The 23209-nt window shown below is 38.5% G+C and overlaps 1 protein-coding gene across 1 annotated transcript in view; it reads left to right on the forward strand.

Moving 5' to 3' along the window:
* Cntn4 (contactin 4) overlaps window positions 1–23209 on the forward strand; it is a 723524-nt gene that overhangs the window by 435353 nt on the left and 264962 nt on the right. The gene's annotated exons all lie outside the window — the stretch shown is intronic.

The raw sequence follows: 23209 nt of genomic DNA on the forward strand, positions 1-23209 counted from the left end.
AATAAATGATCATTCTAATCTCCACTAAATACATTTTTTTAAAAAAATGACAAAATTTCTTCTACTTCTCACAATACAATGGCATTTTTTTCCTAATAGGGTCTGGGGTTTCCAACAGAATTTAATCATACCTGTGCAGATACTTTATAAAAATTATTGAAACAGGAAATATCTGTTCCATTTCTTATGTTGCTCACAAGAAATAGTTTATAAAAACTAAGTCATTATGCAAAAATAGCTATAATTTTTAGATGGCATCATAATAAGGAGTCCAGTTTTAGAAGAAGTATCTTCTCTAGATTTTTGAGAATTAGGTTATGTCCAGCTGCTACAATGAAGCTCTGGGCAGTGACCCCTCCCCTTTGATGACAGAACTGTGAAGTTTTAAAAAGGAACCTAATGGTACAGGCCCAAGGCTCTAGCATTGGGGCTTACTTATCTCACACTATGAATATTCAAAACATGAAATCTGGGCAATTTTGTATACCTCCTGCAGAGACAATTTATTTCTCCTGACCCAGACAGCTGGAGTACGCAAGTAGTATATACACTACATTAGTCCACTAAATTTCTTTTCAAGGAAATGGTAACTATGGGTTTAACTCATTGTAATATTGAACTATAATTCAGATTTCATCAGCTTCCAAACCCGAGACCCAGTTTTAAATTCAAATTTCTCTTTTATTAACATCTAAAAAAATAAGAGGAAAATGGAATGTTAGTATATAAGCTAGTATGTACACAAGTGCATCCACTCCAAAATAATGATAGACTTTTTTTCTTATGCAACTTATTACTACTTTAAGTAAGCGAAGCATAAATGCACATAACTAATAAGCATAAAGGAAGCTCTCCTTTCCTCTGTAAAATGTTCTAATAGGAATTTTCTTATTATATTTTATTGCCAGGATAACATATAGAAGGGCTACAGTTACATTTGTCAGGTAGTGGGTACATTACTTCTTGAACATTGATACCCCTTCTCGTGTTTTTTTCCCACTTTTCTTCCCCGCACCCACTCGCAATCATCTTGTTTTTCCATTTTCCTTCCCTCTTAAATGGAAATTTTAAGAGTAAATACAGTCATGTATTAATGGCTTATTAGCTGGTCTTTGATCTCTGGAATGTGTTTCTATACATTCCTGTATATAATGGTTTCTCAGAATCAAAACCAATTTGTCTCTCAATTTCTCCAATATTCCCATACGGAATCTTACTTAGACCACAGAGGCTAAGGTTTATGTCAGATCAATGCAAGCATAACCTTAATATTTGATGACATTTTAACAAAAAGAATAATGCATCTTTTGTTTATAGAAGACAAGAGCTGAATTTTACTGGTGGTTATAACCATTCTCTAAAAGAATACATCTATCCTTCTGGTTTGGTTTTAAATCTTGGTGGGGTCCCACATTGTACTCACGGCAGTGTGATTCTCATTTGTGGACGAGCATCAGAGCATCTGTTCTTTAAAAATGCTGAGGTCTGGGGTCCTTGCCTCCTGGTTTATGATAGTGGTTCGACTGGCAATAGTTTATAACCTGTGGTACGCACCAGAACCCAGAGAAGGGATATACAGAGCTCCTCAAATTATTGTGACATGCTAGAGGGGATGGGAATGGCTGAAGCTCCATCCCTACAATCACAAGTTTAATATAGTGAAAACCAGACCTAGATCTTCAAACTAATCTTCTTTCCAGTTCTAAAAGATTCGCAATTTCATTTAATTTTGTTAAAAAGAAAAAAGGTTTCTGTAACTCCTGAACCAGGACATGGTTGTGTACCCCTGGTATCCCTGCATACAGAACATTAAGACAGCATGATTGTAAGTCGTAGGAACCCAGAATGAGAAAGACCCTCAAGAAACCAGAAACACAACAACAAAATAATTATGCCTACATAATTCTCAGATTACGAAAAACTCACTTTCATTAATAGCCATAGTTTGTAGAAGTTATAATCTTTCTGATATGAATCCTCTAGCACTAGCTATATTTGGTCTATATGATAATAAGAAGCACAGTGAGTAAAGATTAAATAGTCTAGTTGAAAGAGAAAAAATGCCTTGCCAGCTTAGTGTTGTTAGCTCACTCTTGTTCTGTCAGAAAACATTTATGAGAGCTTCTTCAACTAATTGCAACTAATAGTTGGTATAGCAGCTTACTTGTCATCTTAGCTATGTGGGAGACTGAGTTTGGTAGGACTAAATTCCAGGCCAGAAGGTACAGAAAATTCTAGTAAACTCCCTCACAAGAGAAAAGAAGCTGGGTTTGGTGCTTTGTGACTGACACCCAGCTGTGGCAGGAAGAGAAAAATAGGAGGATTACCATCCATGCACATGCCAAGACAGGAAGAATGACTCCATACCAAAAGCAACTAGTACCCTCACAGGCCTACAAACATGGCTACATGGCTTGGTGGTATGTTATGCTAAGTATCGGCTTAGAAAGCACCAAGTCTTGAGTTCAAATCCCAATAAGACTTTCAGGTTTTAGTGCATCATGATCACATACACCACATGTGAGGAATTTTGGCTGTCTTATCAAGTAGCAGAGCATGATTTTGATTTGAGAACTTCTAGTTGCACTGAGTTCCAGATGAAGATTTGCTAAAGGCATCAGTTCAGTAGGAAATGTGGGAAAAGCCAAATGTCACTAGTAATTGGAAAGGAAAAAGAAAAACCAGTCAGGAATAATTGTAATTGTATACTGTGGTGGCAATTTTATTCTGGCGTTTATTGTGTTTTGAGAGTGACAGCTATACCCAGAGATTCTTGTTTGGGTAACAAGTGCAAGGAAATTAACTTTTCTGTTGTTACTAGATGGATAAAAGACAAATGTTAAAAGGTGTCAATTGCTTTTGCTTTGTAATATGGAAAGGGCATTCCCATCTTCTTGTCTATCTGCAACAAATTTTAGATATGATTTTATTTTGGGGGCCACCCGTGGGCTGGTCACAAGTTAATTAAATGCTTCATTTCTTTCATCTAATTGAGGCCATTTCTACCTCTGATGAATACTTTCACCAAGTTTGTTCAAGGGAAAAGGCTCAGTGAGTGACTATTTGTGCAAAGTAAATAACAGAACTCCTCTGTTTTACCCTTTGCTTGTGGCAAAGCTTCCCAGACCCTCCACTGGGAGCTGTCCCCTGTCAAAGATGGCCAATCTCATCCCTTTTAACTATGTGGCATGAAAATGGACTTGACCCCAAGCTTCAAGGCCCAGAAGTTGCCTTCACCCAGCAGGTATGATGTATCTTAAACGAATAAAATGGCAGAGTGTGAAAACAGTAGGATTGGGGTATTGAATTCAGGCAAGGGTCAGACACCCCAAATAAGAGATTTTATGGACTGTTTGAAGCACCGGTCTTCTAAGTCATTGCCAGTTTTTGTTGATTTTTTTAAGCCAATGCAGGGTCATACATACCTAATATGTTTCAAGCAGAACCAAGCACAGAAAGTAATAAGTGGAGCTGGCCAGGTAGCTGAAAAGAGATGTTGATAGAGGCCCTGGCCTAGACATTGAAGAATGAATAGCTCATCCAAAGACACTGGTGCTTATGGAATTCTAGCCAGTTCCTGTCTCATATGACAGCTTCCCAGTGTTACAGGGGTTCACTTTTTTTGTTTGTGTGTGTGTGGGGGGGGGAACATGGGGCTTGAACTCAGCCTGAGCCCTGTCCATGAGCTCTTCAGCTCAAGGCTACCACCCTACCTTTGAGCCAAACCCCATTTCCCCGTTTTCTAGAGGTTAATTGGAGGTAAGAGTCTCAGGTTCTTTTGTGCTGAGGCTGGCTTTGAACCTTGATCCGTAGATCTCAGCCTCCTGAGTAGCTAGGATTATAGGTGTGAGCCACTGCACCTGGCTTCACTTTTTTTCTTTAAGGGGAATGATGAACCTGGATTTTTCTTTTAAATGTTGGAATCAGGAAACAAACGTCAGAAACTCAATAAGTATGTGGGGTCCAGGTTGAACAAGAGTTGATAGACGTGGTGTAGGCAAGATTCTCCACGTTTTCTGTTGAAAGAAGAAGGAAGGAAGCTCAAAAAAAAAAAGCAATCCAGAAGTTTGAAGTTGGCACATTTCCTCAAAGAGGCCAGAGTGGAGATTTGCAGCAGCCCTGTTCCCTAAATTAGAGAAGATGAGCTTGACAGGAGAATTACTCATCTAGCGCCACCTCTCTACCCCCTACCTTCTACAGAACTGGTCTGCAATTGTTGATTGTCAGACTTGGACCAGATAATGATCATAATAAAGTTGTAAAATTTGTGGGCACCTTTGAGAGAATTTGCATCCAACTGACCCTGTCATACAGGTCCAAAGCCCAACAAAGGTGATAAGCCTTTCTCTTACTTGTTTAATGCAAAGATTTTCAAGCATATAAAAACTCATCTTTTTTTCAACCCTTCCTTCATTGAGCTAAGAATTTTAATGTTATTTATGGTTTAGTTCATCAGAGGGCTGCATGGTTCATCTCTGTGTTAATGAGAGATGAATCATCTTTCAACATTTACTAAATTATACAGCCATTAAATGCAGTGAATGGATGGTTCGATAGAAATATGTAATGTGCTTGTCATCACTGCTAAATCTTGACATAAATTCCTCTGCATGTTACCATTATTATTATTATAACTATTAGTGTAGTTGACTTGCAAAATAAAAATAGAAGGAAATAGACTAAAAGCGGCTGTGATTTTAAAAATTAGTTTCCTCCCAATTGCAAGATCACTATATTAATTCCAATTAAAAAAATAACCATTGGAATAAAGTATCATTGTGACATGTATCTGAAGATTAACATCACTAAAACATCCAGCAATGTACCATTCGTAAAAGAGAGATAAAATTCTAGTACATCAAAAAAAGTACTAAAAGCAATATTTCTCCTCGTCCATTGCAGGACCATGGCTGAAAATCCCTAGTACAAATCACGATCAATATGAGAGTAATGTACGTTGTAGGCAACAGAGAGGCACAAAGAATGAGTACTCGAGACACTGTAGAAGAAGTAAAACTATATTCTGTACAGGGACCGGGAGTTTGGCCTAGTGATAGAGTGCTTGCCTAGCATGCACGAAGACCAGGGTTCGATTCCTCGGTACACATACATAGAAAAAAGCTGGAAGTGGTGCTGAGGCTCAAGTGGTAGAGCTCTAGCCTTGAGAAAGTCCAAGGACAGTGCTCAGGCCCTGAGCTCAAGCCCAGGACTGGCAAAAAAAAAAAAAAAAAGAGTTATTCACAGTGGCCCATTGTATTGGTTATGGCTGGACAATGGAAGAAAGGTATGATATGATCTAGTGCAAGTAAACGAGGATGAGTTTTGTTTGTTTAGATTGCTGGTAGAGTTTGCGTGTGTTTATTGCTCTCCTCCAAGCACAAGGAAGGCTTCTGGAATAAGAGACTTAGGATTTATTTCGAGAGAATACTTTTTTTATGGCTCACTTTAGGAGAGAACAATGACAGGAGGTCAGAAAACCCTTCCTTTTCTGTGATAAATCTAAGAGGGGAAGGCTGTGGGTTCTGCCAGATCTTGGTGTTACGTGCACTATTCTTTATACACATTGATCATCTTGGGAAATGAACTTGACCTTTTTCATAGTCTCCAGTTCCTCATCTGAAAAATCCAGGTAATAGTCATTCCTTCCTTCATGACTGAAATGAGTCAGTGTTTGAAAGCGCTTAGCAAGGTGTTCACCAGAAGCCATGCTCTGCCAAGGCTGGCTGTTTCTTTTACCATTAGAGATACATCTCCCATTCAGAGCAGAGAGAAGAAGAAGAAGTAGAATACCAGAAATCCAGTGATCACAGTACTAATCATTCTTCTCAAACAGATGACTACTCTTCCCCAGGGACAGTTCTGATCCTGTCCCTTGACTGCTAACTACATTTCATGAAAATCCTTTAGAAAGGATTTTGGATTGAACATGGGACCCCAAGCTTTCTAGGCAATCATTCTACCACTAGAGCTCTGCCCCCAGTCCTAACAGTGAATGTTATTAGTAAATACTATTCTACTGCTATTTTTTAAAGAAAATAGCAAGACACAAATAGTGTAATTATACCAACCTCTCATAGTTAGAAATAGAAGAGCTATGATTTAAATTTAGATATTGACTCTAAATTGTTTTTCCCATTATTCTATAGATTAATCAATAAGTAGCCTTAGGAGATGGCACAGCCTTTTACTATCAAGGCCAAGGGGGTAGGCATTGGGGTGAGAAACTTTTCTTTATTTAGAGAATTGGATAGTATGCCCAAATTGAATCTGAGAATGAAAGAGGAGGATGAAATCCATTTTTCTGCACAAAAGGTTGGGCTACAGAAGTTAAGTCATGATTCTCAGTGAGAAGGCAGTCTGGAAAAATGCAGGACAGTGACAGCCTGCTAGGCCTTGTATTTATTCCCAGTGTTGGAAATGGGAATAGAATAAAGATATAATGTAGTTTAAAGGCATAGGAAAAGAATGGATAAGAATGAAAAGAGGTGTGACCTTTACAAAATAGCTTTCTTAAAGTAAAATATTTGCATAGAGAGAAGGGACATACGACATATATCCCTAAATCCACAAATACCTCGATATTCAAATCAATCAGAATTATCATTATTAAGTGAGCCTAGATCAATGTTTTGAAGAGCTGTGGAATCTTTGAGATAGTTTTCTTAAGCTGTCGGTCCTATTCCTAAAACTCTACCAATTTCTTACAGAACAGAAATACCTTATGTGTTTGTGCATAATATGTATATATGTTGCATATGTGTGTGTATAGAATAAAGCAGATCTAACTGCAGAAGCAACATTGTGAATCTGCCTGTTAAGTTTCTGTTCCTTGACAAGAGTGAATTAGAGTGCTAGAGATCTGAGTAATTCTGATCCAATTTTCACCTGATCAATTTTATGAAATTACACAGTAAGACAACATAAAAAAGACAAAGAGGATGCATGGCTCTCCAGAATAAAAAGAATGATTATAATGAAAGTCTAATTCAAGTCAAGGAGTATAACTCCAGTGGTAGCACAATTGCTTTGTAAGCTCAAGACCTTGACTTGAATCTTCTGCACTATTAAAATTGCTGAGGGAGGAAAAAAAGAAAGAAAAAAAGAAAAAGGATCCAATTAAGCTAAACATCTTTTGGTTCATTTCTCTCAAGCATCAGGTTTCGTGGAGTCTTTCTGAGAGTACCAGGACTTTACACACAGAACTCTGTTTGAATCCATTAGCATTTTATAGTCTTGTTTGTTCTTAAATGTGAATGTCAGTCTGCTTTTATATTCTGGGTTTCTTGGGAGTATTTTTTAAATCTATTCTAGGAGTAAAATTTAGTAGTTCTGAACGTAATCTCAAGGGAAAAAAATGCCAATCAAATCACCTTTTTCCCATGGGAATTACTCCAGAGATTTAAATTTATTTCAAAAACTTCCTGGAGATTTGGAGGAATGGGAAACTGGACAAAAGTAAACAAAGGGGGACATTTTCCAGAAATAGGAATATACTCATTACCTGAGTTATGAAATGACAACCTCTCTGCACAGCACCCCACAATAACAAATCACATTATATTTTAAAAAGGTAACTTTGAAATCAAAGAAACTACGCGACACATTTCATTTATCTATCATGCATTTTATATTGTTCAAATTCAGTACAATGTCAAAGAAGAAAGAAAGAGAAAGGAAAGTTATTTTTGTTGGATTCTGATATAAGTGATCCTGATTAAGTAGAAGCATGAGAAACCTGTATTACTTTACTAATTTGAAGTGTTCAATAACATTGAATTTTTCTACATGTCATAGAATTGCTCAGTTAATTGTGAGTCCATATTCCTTTGTCAAAGATTTTAGACAACTTTCTATTCTTCTACTTGTTCCCTGTAGAATTTTTATTTCTTTAGGATCATCTTTAGACATTTTTATTCTTCTAGTCTACAACTTTTTTACATGGAATTAAAAAATGATCTTTAAATTGTTTTGATGTTTCTGTCAGTGGTTATTCTTTGCATATCTTGGCTTTTATTCCTTTTTATATAAGATGGTTCAAGCACATTCCTTTCCGAATTAGATGTAATTGGTTAAATCATTACTGTTTCCTGATATGTCTTTATTTTCTTTCCTTCCATTTTTTGACTGCTGCTCTTTCATTTGCTGTCAATTGACATGTTCATATGTTTATTTAATTATATAAATTGCATGAGGAGTATTAAAATGTCCCCTGAGTATTGTCTTGTATAGCATTTGTATTAACAACTTGAAAAATACTTTAGTTTTCATTAATTTTTCTTTGACCTGTGATTCTTCGTGATTTCTAAGGGTTTTTTTTTTTTTGCCTTTCTTTCTCTTTTTACTAGCTTGTAATTATTCTGTTCTTTAGTTTGAAAATTTAGTGAATTTCTGTGACTCAAAAGGTCAGTTGTAACTAAGCAAATGTGACAGAGCCCAAAGAAGCTCAGGTGACATGGTTACTTTAATACAGTTCCCATTTTGATTATTTGTTTAAAAAAATCCAACATAAGAGTTTGTGACTCTATTAGTGGTTGGCCGTTGCAAAAACTTTTATCTTTGGTGCTAGTTGTTTATTTATGATGATAGTGCTACCTAATAAAATGAATCATTTCCATGGGAGTAGTTACTTTAATTAATTAATACAGTTCCACCTCCTAATTCCTCCCTACTGTCTCCTTCAATGTCTCATTTTTAATGTGATGTAATTTTACACGGCGTTTCATTTCATACTTTTTAATGTTCTGCTCGTAGCTTCAAATGATCATTTGAACATAAAAGATAGAGAATTCTGTGTTGTGTGGAGTACTTTTCACTTTATTTGTCCTCTCTCTTGCCAAATGTTGATAATTGGAGGATTTTTATAATCAGGTTTACAGCATTTCCATTCTGTTATGTGTAATCAATTTGCCTTTTGTTTCAGTATCACACCTACATTTATCAGGACTATAGTTTTCCTAGAGCCCCTTGAATAATGTTTTGTGCTACCTGGCTGCAATCAATTTCCTTCTCATGGTCTCTTTCTGAAGAGCTTATGAGAAATTGACATGACAGGGTTGAGAGTTTGGCCTAGTGGTAGAGTGCTTGCCTAACATGTACAAAGAGCTGGATTCGTTTCCTCGGTATCATATACATAGAAAAAAGATGAAAGTGGTGCTGAGGCTCAAGTGGTAGAGCTCTAGCCTTGAGAAAGTCCAAGGACAGTGCTCAGACACCAAGCTCAAGCCCAGGACTGGCAAAAAAAAAAAAAAAAAGGAAATTGACATGACAGTTATGCATGCTTTGGAATATTCAAGTTCTTTTTATATTCATATGGCAGTTTGCTTGAGTGTAAAATTCTCTGATCACACTTTTATCCTCTCAAGTGTCTAGCCTGAAATGCTGTTGAGGATTCTGAGATAAGTCTATTTTTAATTTTTATAAATGTTTTGCTTGGAGGTTCAAAGATTTTTTTCTTTTAGCTTTTTTATTTATGTAGCCCAGTGAACTTAAATGTAGGCTACATTTCTCTGTCATTGTTTGGTGTACTTGTTAGTAAGATTTGCATAGTCGATTTACTTTTAAATATATATTTACTGTAATGTTCTTTTACTTGTAAGATTTCTTAAAATGTATCTTCTGATTTATTTTCATGTTAAAATTATCTCCAGTATGGACCACCCCAATCATATATCAAAGGTTCCATAATGTCATTAACGATATTCTCTGACTTTCTTATGTGTCCTTTTCTTTATTCAATCCCATATTACTTCTTCAATTTTACTTTCTTCTTTTAATATTTTAATAACGTGTTCTTTCCTTTGTAGAGTCCTTGAATTTGTCAGCCTTTGTATCTTTCCATGTTGTATATGTCCATCTCCTCTGTCCGCAAGACATGCATGCTGTGTAAGAATGTTTTCTGCCATTTCGTTTTCTGGGTTTCTTTTTTGTTGTTTCTGTTGCGATCAATCCAGTATTGTCTATGCTGCTATCTTCTATTACAGGTCAGCATCAAATAGGGTAGATTCAGTATCATAACAAAGCAATACTGTATTCCCAACTGATCAGGGTTTTTTAACTTAGTACTTATTTGTTGAGTCCATTTTTATAGCTTTTGTTCATTCCAGCAGAGACAGAATACCATAGCAATGTTCACAAAGTAATAAAGCATTGCCGTTCTAACTGTTGAACATAGCCTTTGATGCACACATACACCCATCTATACATGCACACATACATAGGCCTATATTTAAAACCTATACACATGGCCTCTGAGCTCCATGTTCATTCTTATTTTGGTGTCTTGAGACTGTCAAAGCCTATTTTTGCAACTCCTTAATTTCAGTCCCCCAGAATGATTCCTTTTTTCTAAGTGCATTATTCTTGGACTACTTGCTTTGACCAGCACTCTTGCATTATCAGAGCTCTCAGGGATCTTTATAGACTTTGCTTCACTCCAGCACTTGTCAGCTCTGCCGATATCATAATAAAATATGTTTCAAGGTTCCAGATGGGTCATACTTGTATGTGAGCCTGCACTTATCTTTTAAATCCTACTTGTTGCTCTAGGCTGATCTTCAACCCCCTCCCCATCCCCCAAACACAAACGAACAAAACATAGCATGTACATAGCAAAATGAAAATTGAATGATTCTGAAGACTTTATAAAGGAAGGAGTCATTTGATATAATAAAGGCATTCTGAAAATGCATCCATGATGACATGAATAATGTATGTAAAAGAAATAAGACTATATGAGCCTATACTACCATTTCTGCCATTATAAGAAATTTCCATAAAATTTCTTTTCTCTAATTATCTACTTAAAAACCAAAAGTGGAGCTGTGGCACCAGCCTTGACTACAAAAGACAGGGATACTATCCAGACCCTGAGTTCAAGCCTCATGACACAAACAGAGATTTAAAAAGAAAAATTAAATAAATAAGCAAATGAACTCATATACTTAGCAATCATGATGCTATACAGCAAGTTTTGTATCACAAGTGAGTAGTACACTGTGAGCCATAAGTTAATTGCTTGAGGTAGAACAGAGATTTGAACCCATATATTGTGGTCAGAGTTCACACTGTAAACCAATTCTTTTTTTTTTTTTTGTGGGTCATGGAGCTTGAATTTGGTCTGGGCGCTTCCCTGAGCTCTTCAGCTCAAGCCTACCACCATACCCCTGGGCCTGGGTATTGTCCCTGAGGACTTCAGCTCATGGGTACCGCCCTACCCTTGAGCCAAGCCCCACTTCCCATTTTCTAGAGGTTAATTGTAGATAAGAGTCACAGGTCCTTTTGTGCCCCAGCTGGCTTTGACCCTTGATCCTTAGATCTCAGCCTCCTGCTTAGTTAGGATTACAGATGTGAGCCACCACGCCCAGCTAAACTGACTCTTAAACTGTAAATATTACACACAGTGGCATACCCTATTTAGAAATGTGGTTAAGAATTAATGTTGTACTTCCATCTGTTTCCTTCAAGAGAGACATGGGGAGGAAGGGGGGAGGGAGAAACATTAGAAATAGCATAATGGCAGCTCCAGGAAAAGCAGAGCGCCATCTAGTGGAATTTGGGGGGGGTCCCATTCTTCTGTTATGTAAAAGTAGGACATAGCAAAAATACCTTGTTAGAGAACTTGTGGTATGTAGTCCCATTAAGCTCTACTGCTCCTCTGCTGATGCTCCGCTGGCCTGTGGGGGCTCCTGACACCCCCACTCACGGCCCCATGTGTATGCCCCACCCACATGGGATGTAAGCTGCTACAGCTGTGTGCTCGTCGACTTGTCTGTCTAGTCTCAGTGTGTTGAATGCAGTCTAGTGTATAGCAGGTACTCAATAAACACTTGCCAAGTGAATGAAAGATGCTACTCTATTATCTTCTCTCAGTATGTCCCACTTCATTAGTGTGACATTCTGGTAAAGAGATGCTTTCATTGGAAGAGTAGAGAAAGTCATGGTCATTTTTTCTATATGGTTCAAGGTCTATGGGAAAGGATTTTGAGCAGCATTTGATAGAGAAATGAAAAGGACAGATGGATGACTTATTCAAAGAATCCAACAACTTAATGGACATGCATTTTAAAAAAAAACCTTGTCTTATAAAGCCAAGAAAGTGTTTTTTTTCCTACCTCTTTTGATATGTCTGTGAATTCAAGTCAGAGGCATTTTTCTACTGCCATTTATCTTTTCGCAGAAAGAATTGTTGCTTTATGTTTGCCCAAATCAGTGTGCATGCCACTTTACCTTATGACAGAATGACATAAAAAGGCAGAATGCCCAATAATTAGATGCAAATGTTATGCTTGTCATTTGGAAAGGTTATAAATCTCTTCTTTTATAGAGTTTTCTATAGAGGATACTTTGGGACAATATATCCCTTCTGTATATCAATATACTATAATACCAAAAAGAACAACTTTGTAATTTGAAAGAATAAGTAACAAGTGTGGCACATAATGAATTGCATTTATCCATTCTTGCTGTCTATTGAAAAGAAAGAGGCTTTCACTTACTGCCAGCCAAACCAGTTTTGAGACACAAATATTGACAAAATAGATTATCCTCCTTCCTAGGGGGTGACTTCATCATTCCTTCCTGACTATATTTCAGGGCAAAAGAGGATTGATTCTACCAAGATACCAACAATGAACTGGACAGAATTTAGGGAGCTATGAAAAGTGTTCAATTTTCATCTGCAATGTAATCAGAGCCATGGAAAATAATATCTAGCATTCGTGTATAATAAAGAGACAGATTCACATCAGAGCAGCTCCGACTCTCCAAGAGACCAATGTTTTACTGCCTCACCTACTGAAGGCTTATCTCTAGTCCTTTCATTCTCCATCATCAAATAAGGAGGAGTACAGTAGGTTATACAGGCACAATAGCAATTTTTACTTACCTCAGAACCTGGACTTATTATACATGTAATAAATGCTAAATATTATTTTCCATGGCTCCGATTAGGGTACACAGCATATACCTGCTTACAAAGGGAAAGCTGAAGTTGAATGCTGGCCTTGGTAGTTCACATCAGCGATCCCACCTACTCGGGTAGCAGAGGCGAGAAAGTAGCCTAAAGCCAGTCAGGGCTAGAGACCTATCCAAAAAGAAATGTACTCTACCAGACTTTTGTAACTGTAACCCCTCTGTACATCAACTTTATTATAACAATTAAAAAAAAAACCTAAAAGTAAGAATAAAAATAAATAGAAAAGTAACCTGTCTATCAAGCACAAGACACTGAGATTAAACTCAAATAACTCCAAAGTCAATCAACAGTCAGTTAAAAAAAAAAAAAGGCAAAGTTGATTTGTGGTTTCCTAAAACTTCCTTTATATGGCACTGAGCACATCTGGGCCTCCGTGGAGTGATGGGTTGGGGGCTGTGTGTATCCTTTCTTGTTTAAGGCGCTGAGTGATACAGAACATGAGTCTCTTTTGGGTTTACTTACCAACGTTCCGTTCAGATGCCAAGGTCTTGCCTCGGAGACCTAAACCCAGAGCCCAGATCCTGCCATAAATGTCATCTCAACCCAATTCATTTTCTCTCCTTCCATCATCACAATGGGTATAGTGACAGTCCTGTCGGTTAAGAAACAATACGCAAGGCAATTAAAGAAGTGACAGCCCAAGAAGAAGCAGACTAAATCCAGCCCTAGTGGATCTTTCCTGTTGGAAGTATGTTGTCAGTTTTGCATCTACAGCTCCCACATTCCTCCCTTTCACACATCCCAACTTATATATTGGTACACTCGGCGTGTGCCAAATTAAAAGACCTGAGATTCGTAAGGAAAGACAGAAATGGGGTAATGTGGTTGCCAGAGAGACAGGTGCAGTGGTTCATGAATATTACTCGTGGATCCATGAGGCGAGGAGCATGAAAGTACAGCCTGCGGCATTCTGTGTTGGGGCCGCTTTCATGACAGGGTGTTGCTGAGGATTTAAGAACACCAGCATCTTACCCCAGAAGGGCTTAAAACAGATGGTCTCCAACAAGGCGTGAAGTTATGACAGAGTGTAGAAAAGGCAACCTCAACACTTTGGTCATGCTTTTGTTTTAGTTGAGAAAGTGGATGCTCTGGGCTGTGGAAAACTGGGAGAGAGAGAGAGAGTCAGGGCAAGAGTGAGTTCATTTTCCAGGTCACAGAGAAGCCTGGAGAGCTCTTGGCAGTGAGTACTTCAAATCTGGTAACAGAACAGGTAACACGAGTCTTTCAGACTCATTTCCATTTCTTGATTGTATGAAAAAAATAAATCCTCCAGGGATGTATAATAAAAGACACTCTACTCTGTTCACTCATAGAATAAAGGAGCCATTTCTAACATCTGATTTAAGACCTCTGAATTTTATCTGTTCTGGCAGCCACCTGGTGATTAAAATAGTATAATGTATTTGTTGAAATTATCCCTAGTGTGTACTCTTATTTTCCAGTCCTGGGGCTTGAACTCAGGACATGGGTACTGTCTTTTACCTCTTTGTTGTTCAGGGCTAATGTTCTACCATCTGAGCCACCGTGCCACTTGTGGCTTTTTCTGAATAGTTTATTGGAGGTAAGATTTTGTCAGACTTTCCAGACTAGGCCCAGCCTCCTAAGTAGAGCTGAAAAGATTTCATCTCTAAAGAACATGGGTTGTGGTACACACCTGTTATTGCAGTTATATGACAGGCATAGCTCAGGCTCTGAATCAGGCATGAGCAAAAAATATGAAACACTATTCTGAAAAAAGAAAGGAAAGCATAAGGGTCTGATGGGATGGCTCAAGCGATAGAAAAACTGCCACGCAAGCCCAAAGATTTGAGTTCAAATTCCAGGATCACCAAGAAAAATAATTAAAAAAAACAACAACTAAGCATGTGTCAATTGACAAATACTTTTTCATAAACAAAATGTCAGTTGGGAGTCATTTAGATGAAGCTGGTGATTGTGATTCCATTTGCTTAGTGGTGAGCCATGTCAGCTCATATTAGAGGGATCATGGGATATAAACTGATGGGAAAAAACTTGTTTTGAGTCATCAGAATTGAATCTCCATCTTGTCTTGTGCTTTGGCTTTCTTTTTTTTTCTTTGTCTTCCTTTTAAGGTTCTTTCCATGGGGAGAGAGGGAGGGCTTTCTTCCACTAAGCAATCCTAGACTGAAAAATGAGTTTTTCCTCTGTGTTTTCAAGAAAAGCCCTACTTAAGCGCCTCAGTAGACAGTCCTGTGTTACCAACGTGGAAACTATGGTGACCAAGGAAATGCAGTATTAACTTATCAGCTCTGAATCTGAGTATTCTGCTTCTCCAGGCCTAGACACAGAAGCTCTTTCTGTCCAAATCCACTAGGTTGGAAGAGCTGAAGGAATGGTTCTCCTCAGACTAGGAGCACTTCATTAATCTGAGGAAGAGCAAAACACCCTGAGGCAGAATCTTTATCTCCTACCTAGCCATCACTCAGGAAGAACTACCTCTTACCTGGGGAACATTGGTTGGTTATCTCCACATGTTTACCCAAAACTAGTCAGCATAGAGCTAGTAATACTAACTAGCTCCGTGCTAGTTAGTATTTGTAGATAGAAATACATCTGAATACAAAATTATTAAAAAGAACTTAGCTACAATGGATTACAGAGTACTAATAGAGTAGAGCAGTGGTCTTTGTGATATCATAATAGTGAATAAGGATCATACTACATTTGTCCATATCATAGAATGTATAACTCAGACAGTTACCATAATATAACATATGGGCACTTGGGTACCAGTGGCTTACACCCATAATCCTGGAGGCTGAGATCTGAGAGATGCAGTTCAAAGCCAGCTCAAGCTAAAAATGGAGTTTGTGGCCCAAAGTGGTAGAGCACTAGCCTTGAGAAGAAAAGCTCAGGGACAGCACCAAGGTCCTGGTTTCAAGCCCCATAACTGATAAAAAAGAATATATATATATATATGTATATGTGTGTATAACCTATGATCATCATCAGTTAATAATAATGCATTAATATTGTCCATCAATGAAAGCAAATAGAGTGATGCCTAATAGAGGGAAACCACACAATAAGAAAGGTACAGAGGATACCTCCGCTGGGATTTTTTTTTTTAACCAGCCTGAAAAATGCTCTAAAAATAAAGTTAAATCATTAAAAAGATAAAGTTAGCTAGATTATATGGTATTATCTGTCTTGCCCTATAGAATAAATAGTCCATGAGATTAGGACATGATGTCTTCTTTGCAATGGATCTCCTCTGGGTGATATTAAAATTAGCCTCTATAAGGGGCCCAAAAACTGTGATCAGAAACTATTCGGGTCAGAAATGTTTGTGAGTTAAGAACTTTTCTCTCATTTTAGCAAAGAAAGATGACCCACAAAACATGCCCAGTATTTATGTAACATCCCCAGCTGAGCCTGGGTCAGCACTCCACAATCAAGCGCATTTCTAATTCTGCAGCACAGCACATGAATATTCACAACGAGCCTATAAATAGCCTCACATCAGTTCAGGTCAGTTTTTTGCCTCCAAATGAGCCGCAAAGTATTTGCATTTGTTGAAAATGTATCATCGTTGTCATCACTGGGGCTCAAAGTCAAAATCACCCTGCTACTTCTTTCTCCCACTCATTTATTTCATGCAGGGGTCAAGGGTTGGGGTCAGGGTAGGATATGTTAACCCAGACCCTCTGGTTCTTCCTTGGCAATCTTGCAAATCCTTCCATGTTGCAGAGATTTTTTTTTTCCCTGTAAAAATAGACCATGCTTCCTTTATCCCACCACCACTGCTAGGACCTAGCATTATGCGTGCTTAAGGCTTTGGTGTGTATGACATTGTGTCACAATATTATGCTGTTAACCAGGGAACAAAGATGCAATATGAAAAGTGCTAACTTCTCATCTGGAGTTTTATTTTTCACTTTGTGCCTACAAATGCACACCAGTCATCAGTAGACTTCTCTTTTTCCTTCCAGTTTAAAATGCTCACTTGCAGGGCTTACAGGAAGGGAAAGACAAGCCAGACCAAATGAAAAGAACATTTCCTCCATTCAAGCAAGCATGGCTGTCTCTTTTAATATTTGTTTTACTCCTATCCAATTCAGCCGAACAACCAAATAAAATACTTATTCAGCACAAACTCCATGCATGATAGTTCACCCACAGACATTTATGTGGAGACTTTGAACATCCCTGTTTATTTAATGCAGACAAACAACATTAAATCATATCTGGAATGATGGTGTGACAGCTGTCTAGTCACCATCTCCACCATCAGAGATTTGATTGTAGAGGAATTTGCACATGCTGGAAATCTCCATTACAGTTTATCATTTGATTTTGGATTCCCACAGAGGCTTGACTGTAGATTTTGTGAATAACTCATTTCCACAAAGAGTGGCCCACTTTACAGATTCTTAGCCAAGATGAATCATTTCCGTGATCCTTAGAAAGGACATAGACACTCACAGCCAATGGAATACAAAGGGACCTGTGTGAGTCCTTTCTGGAATATGGCAGAATGAGTAGTGGTTCTCCTCATTGGGTTTCCTCTTTGGAGGACGTAGTGAAACATGAAGAAGGCTCACTCTTGGAGAAGACCCAGCAAGACAGCTTAGCAGAAATTCCCCCATTCTTGTCCCTGGTGGCTTTGTTCTGCAAGCCAATAAGCAATATTCCCACTGATCCCCCCCCAACAAAGTGTTGGTGCTAATAGCCAGTTAAATAACAGAAAAATGATACAACATGGCAGCCCTCCAGGTGCACACAAGTGTCCTTGAGTGCATGCAGGAAGCTATACTCCAGATGTGACCCACATAGCATTCTCACCTCAACCTAGCCATTCTTCCCTGATTGATCCTCTAAGCTTATATGGAAACTTTTGTGTTCTCCAATGGCTGTCCTGACTTTACTTTCACATGGAGATGATTGGCATTGAAGTCTTTCTTCTCGAGACCAGGTGTTTAATGGAGCATCCTCGTTGCTGTTGTAGGAGGATCCGCCCTAGATTCTGGGCTATTATGGCAGTGCTTTCATGGCTGCCATCAGGGTGAAGTAGTTGAACAACCCTCAGGTGCAACACCTGGATTGTAAGTGGAATAGAATGTGAGATTTTTTAGACTTCTAAGAGTAAATCGTGGCATTGCATTTCTGTTGTGCGTTCCCAAGAGAACTGAGTCCCTGACTTGGCAACAGAAAGATACAATTCCAGAAAGAAAAAAGAAAAGAAAAGAAAAATAGAAACACATTGTCCCCAAGGGGTGGTGGCCAAATGCATTCTTTATCGCAGTGACCTAGCACAGATGCTAGAGAGATTCAGTGTGTGTGTGTGTGTGTGTGTGTGTGTGTGTGTGTGTTTTCCATTGTGATCTTGCAAGGTTAGTGCTGCAACTTGTCCACGCTCAGCTTTAGAAGTTAAAGTACTAGTTTGCAAACTTATGAAGGCACAGAGAGCAACCCAGCAACTTGCCAAAATGCCAGAAAGGGTCCAAGAATCTGCCTCTTAACATAATGTCCTCCTCTTTTGCTAAGATAGGTTCATATAAGGAGTGTCTCCATGAAAGTGAAGAAAGAATTTGTTTACTCCCTTCCCAATTTTATTTATTTGTTTGTTTGTTTGTTTTTCAGTAAGTACCATCTGGGAAATGTTTATCCTGAGATTAGGCTAGTTTCCTGATTGGATTCAGCCCCGTTAATGCTTTTGCTCCCCTACTTCAGCTACTTCTGGGATTACTCACAGAAGCCCTATTAAAAATAAATAAATTATTACACTTGGCACCAGAGCATTTTCCCCAGAACTCTCCTCCAGCTTGGTGCTTCATAAGTATTACCTCCTGACCTTTTACCTCAGTCCCAATTTTTCTCTGAACTTGTTCTTGTGGAGATGATACTTGGTTCTCTGCCTTTCTCCTTTGAGTTAATTCTCACCTGAGATTTAGTCTTAGGTTTAATCTACTTATCCCCAAACATGGCAGGTATTTTACCCCTCTGGTGCTTGTGGGAAACCTCTTCATCAAACATGATGCATATCTGGGAGGGGAGTTGATGAATATGATGAAATGGGCCAGATTAATTAGAAGTAAAAATGTAGACCATTGAAATCATCAAATTGCAAATAAATTATGTAGTGTCTAGTTCTAGTGGCATGCCTTATTATTGCTTTCATGACAGGGTCACTTCTCTCTCTCTCTTTCTGTATATGTAATTTTTGTTCCTATTATAGATATAATTTAATCTGGAAAAATACATTTGTGATCAAATCATATCTTCTCTAAGTTCTGTGTTTCTACATATCACATTTTGTAATCTACAATTTTCGATTAGCCCTGGGACTCCATTTTATTTCTGAAAGGCTTACAGAAAGTTGCAGAAAGATATTCATTCACAAACAAATTGATTTTGCTTCTCCTCAAAAAAGCTAGACTTGGGGAAGTTCAGGATCAAATGAAGGAAAGAAAAAGAAAAATTCCAGACCCACTGGCCACAAGTATTAGTTTCCAATCATTTTCAATATTTGATGAAACAAAGGGAGAGAAAGGGTGTCTGCAATGTAAGCTGACCTTTAACTTAAATAAGTTTCTTAGTTTCTGGATGTCAAATCCCCCCTAATCCCTTTTCTCTCTCTCTCTCTGTCTCTTATCTCTTTACAAAGGGGTAGTTTATTCAGACAAGGAGAAGAACCAGCTAATCATGTTCTAGAAGCATCAGGACCTACACCAAATCTCCCAGGATGAAAGCTTCACAACTATAATCTCAAACATATAAAACTTGAGTCTGGGCTGTCCATTTTCTTCTCAATGATGAGGTTCAGGAAAGAGATGTTTGACCATGTGAATCCAGTCCCAAACTTCTCCAAGGCATTAGTGCTCTGGGGTAACTTTTTTGCTGGAAGGGGAGGAAACCCCAACTATGAAAAAGAAAACACCCGTTCTAACATTCTGTCATGTAAATAATAACAGGTTCATTTCCTATAAATGAGAAGCAGTGGTTATCGCGGGAGTACGGTGTACCCCCACTGAGGATAAGTCATAATGGAGTGAGGGAAGGACAGGGGTCTCCCTGTTCATCACCTCAGCGCAGCCCCTGGGGAGGGCTCATGCTTCGCTTCTAGATGTCAACTCTGAATGCTCCAAGGGAGAGTTGATACCTATCATTTTACAAGGTGATCTTTTTCTTTGTGTGTGTGTGTGTGTGTGTGTGTGTGTGTGTGTGTGTGTGTGTGTGTGTGTTCCTTCATTTTCATCTCCTTTTCTGGGGAGGTTATCATGATCTAAAGCTTAGGGGGGAGCCATCCTCATATAGCCTTAAGCTGGCTTTGAACTTGGAATCCTTCTATGTTCCCAGTGGTGGGCTTATAGATAAGTATCTCCATACTCCAGCCAGCTGTTTCCTTTGTGGGGTTAGTTTCATCACTTTCACTGCTTGCATGCTCCCCTTCCATTCCAGGGGTCAAACATATTCTGAAATAACATCTCTACATGTGATTAAGCAAAGATTAGACTTGGTCCTCCCCTCCCCCGAAATAAAAGAAGTCTAAAAGGGAACCTAATGCCAGTGTTACCTAATGGCCTGTTTTGGGGAAATAAAGAGCTAGGAACAGAAAGATGAGGGGCTGCAGTTCTCAAACTGGATTGTGAAAAAGAAGGATGCAGAGATAGCTGGGTGCCTGGGTTCCTAGGTACTCAGGAGTCTGAGATCTTGAGTATCTTGGTTTGAAGCTGAGCCTGGGCAGGAAAGCCCACATGGCTTTATCCATTTAGACAGGAAAAAGCTGAAAGTAGAGCTGTATAGAGTGCCAGCTTTGAGCAGAAAAGCTAAGGGACAGTGCCCAGGCCATGAGTTCAAGCAGTGCACAGAAGAAGGAAAAATAGAAGCAGAGGGAGGGAGGCGAAAGGAAAGGCAGACAGATAGCTGGAAACACAGAAAGACAATGAAAGAGAGAGGAGGAGGGAGAGGAAAAAGGAAAGGAAGGAAGTGTGAGAGAAAAAACGAGACAGAGAAACAGAGACAGAGATAGAGAGATGGAGATAGAAACAAAGAGAGACAGACTCTAGAGGATTTGATTCAAGTACAGGTTCCTGGATGCCAGATTCTTCAAGTACACTTTATCTGAGTGGGGTTTACTAAAACAGATATGCTATGATTTAAATTCACATGATCTACATTCTAACTTTGAGACATATTTAGCTGTTGAATTCCCTACTGTTTTCTGAAATAGTCCTTTAACCCTTTAGACTGAAAACCATTCTTTGAGTTCTATACGGCAAGTTACAAAGCTAAGGCTTGGAGGGTAAGGTGAGCATAGGATTTTGCATATGCCTCTAGGACACGCGACAGTCACTCTGTGCCTAGAACTCTTGATAACATACATGCTAAGGTGCCTCTCCCAGACCTTGTTTCTCTCTGTAGGAACCTCAAGGTTTTGGCAAAATAAAGTAACTCCTTTTCTCAAAATTATGTGTAACCCAAGTCTAAAGGTTTAAAAGCTAGGATATCTGTTTTCTACACCTGGACTGCTAAACTTTCTAAAAATCTGTCCCCACAATCTGTGTGAAACTAAAGAGCTTGAGCATGAAGGGCTGTGGATTTCCTCAGATGAGAACTGAAATATCTCTTCTTTTATGTTAATGTTAATTTTCAAGCAGTGAGCTCGGTTAACCAAGAGAAAATAAAACTTTAGATGGACTGTGTTATTTATAGCTAAGGCAGAGCATCATTATTATCAATTCTTGTTACAAAATACACAGAAAAAATATCCCTTTTGTTATTTAAATATGGCAGGGCTACATTGAGAAATAGTACAGATGTTAATCCAGAGCTTCCAGCTGCATTCTGGGTAATCATTATTGTGTTTTATTCTTATTTGGAATTACTAGTAATAGACTATATTTCAGTATGAAATTCAAATCAGGGAGCACCAATGAATTGAGATGATTGATATTATATATACACACATACATAATTCTAGAATTGGAAAGCAACAATGGAAATATTTCTCTCTTAGAGAAAAATCTACCCAACTCACAGCTATGTTAGTGATCTTGATGAAAAGAACATTTTTTCATTTAAGTAGATGTGCCAAAAATGTACTCATTTCTTCACAGTTGGAATGAACTAACCCTTGAACGGTAATCTAAATTTGTTTTGAAAATATCTGCTTAATTGTTGAAAATCTGAAATGTAAATAGCTGGATTCTGCAATAAATGGATTCAGTCCACCAATATTTGAAAAACTTCACATTTGGGTGCTTTTATTCTGGGCTTTTATTTGTTTGCTTTCATAGATTCTATTTTCTTGGTTTAATTCTCTTACTGAATTAGAATTTTATGTATAGAACTAGGAAAGAAGTTTGTGATGGTACATTTTTTTTTGGTGATAGTCCTGGGGCTTGAATTCAAGGCTTGGTTCTATCTCTGAGCTTTATGGCTCAAGGATGGCTCTCTCCCACTTCTGGCTTTTCTTGTATGTGTGTGATAAATAGGAGATAAGGGTTTCATATTTTCCTTCCTTGGACTGGCTTTGAACCACAATCCTTAGACCTTAGCCACCTTTTTTTAGTCATGAGGCTTGAACTCTGGGCCTGGCTCCTGTCCCTGAGCTCTTCTGCTCAAGACCAGTGCACTACCATTTGAGCCACAGCACCACTTCTTAACCATTTTTTAACTTATGTGGATGACTTAGTAGTTGATGGGCCATAGTTCCTGGCCCTTCTGGTTCTTTTTTTTTTTTTTTTTTTTTTTTTTACCAGTCCTGGGCTTGAGCTCAGGGCCTGAGCCCTGTCCTTGGACTTTCTCAAGGCGAGAGCTCTACCACTTGAGCCTCAGCACCACTTCCGGCTTGTTTCTATGTATGTGGTGCTAAGGAATCGAACCCGGGTCTTCATGCATGCTAGGCAAGCACCTTAACCACTAGGCAAAACTCCCGGCCCCTTCTGGTTCCTCTTTCTGTCTGTCACACCAAGGTCCTGAACCACTCCCAATTTACTGTAATAGGCTAAAATTCTATTTGGTTAGTTTCTCATCTCATGCCTTCTTCTGTCCCAACTTTAACTTGAAGGGTTTTGGTTTGTTCCTAAGTCTGAATTATAAGTTTGAAAAGAAATGGTCTTGACATAATATTCCCAATGTATGGGATCAATGAGTCTGGAAAGAGTATAACACTTACACAATCTTTAAAGCCCAGGTTGGCGTTGAACTTTGATCCTTGTTGTGCCAAGATTGTCCCATGTTCTGGGAATGACCCTCTCCCCCCCTTGCTCA

This window comes from Megascapheus bottae, chromosome 33 (assembly GCF_031878675.1).
Source record: "Megascapheus bottae isolate mThoBot1 chromosome 33, mThoBot2.hap1, whole genome shotgun sequence".
In the NCBI taxonomy this organism is placed as follows: Eukaryota; Metazoa; Chordata; class Mammalia; order Rodentia; family Geomyidae; genus Megascapheus; species Megascapheus bottae.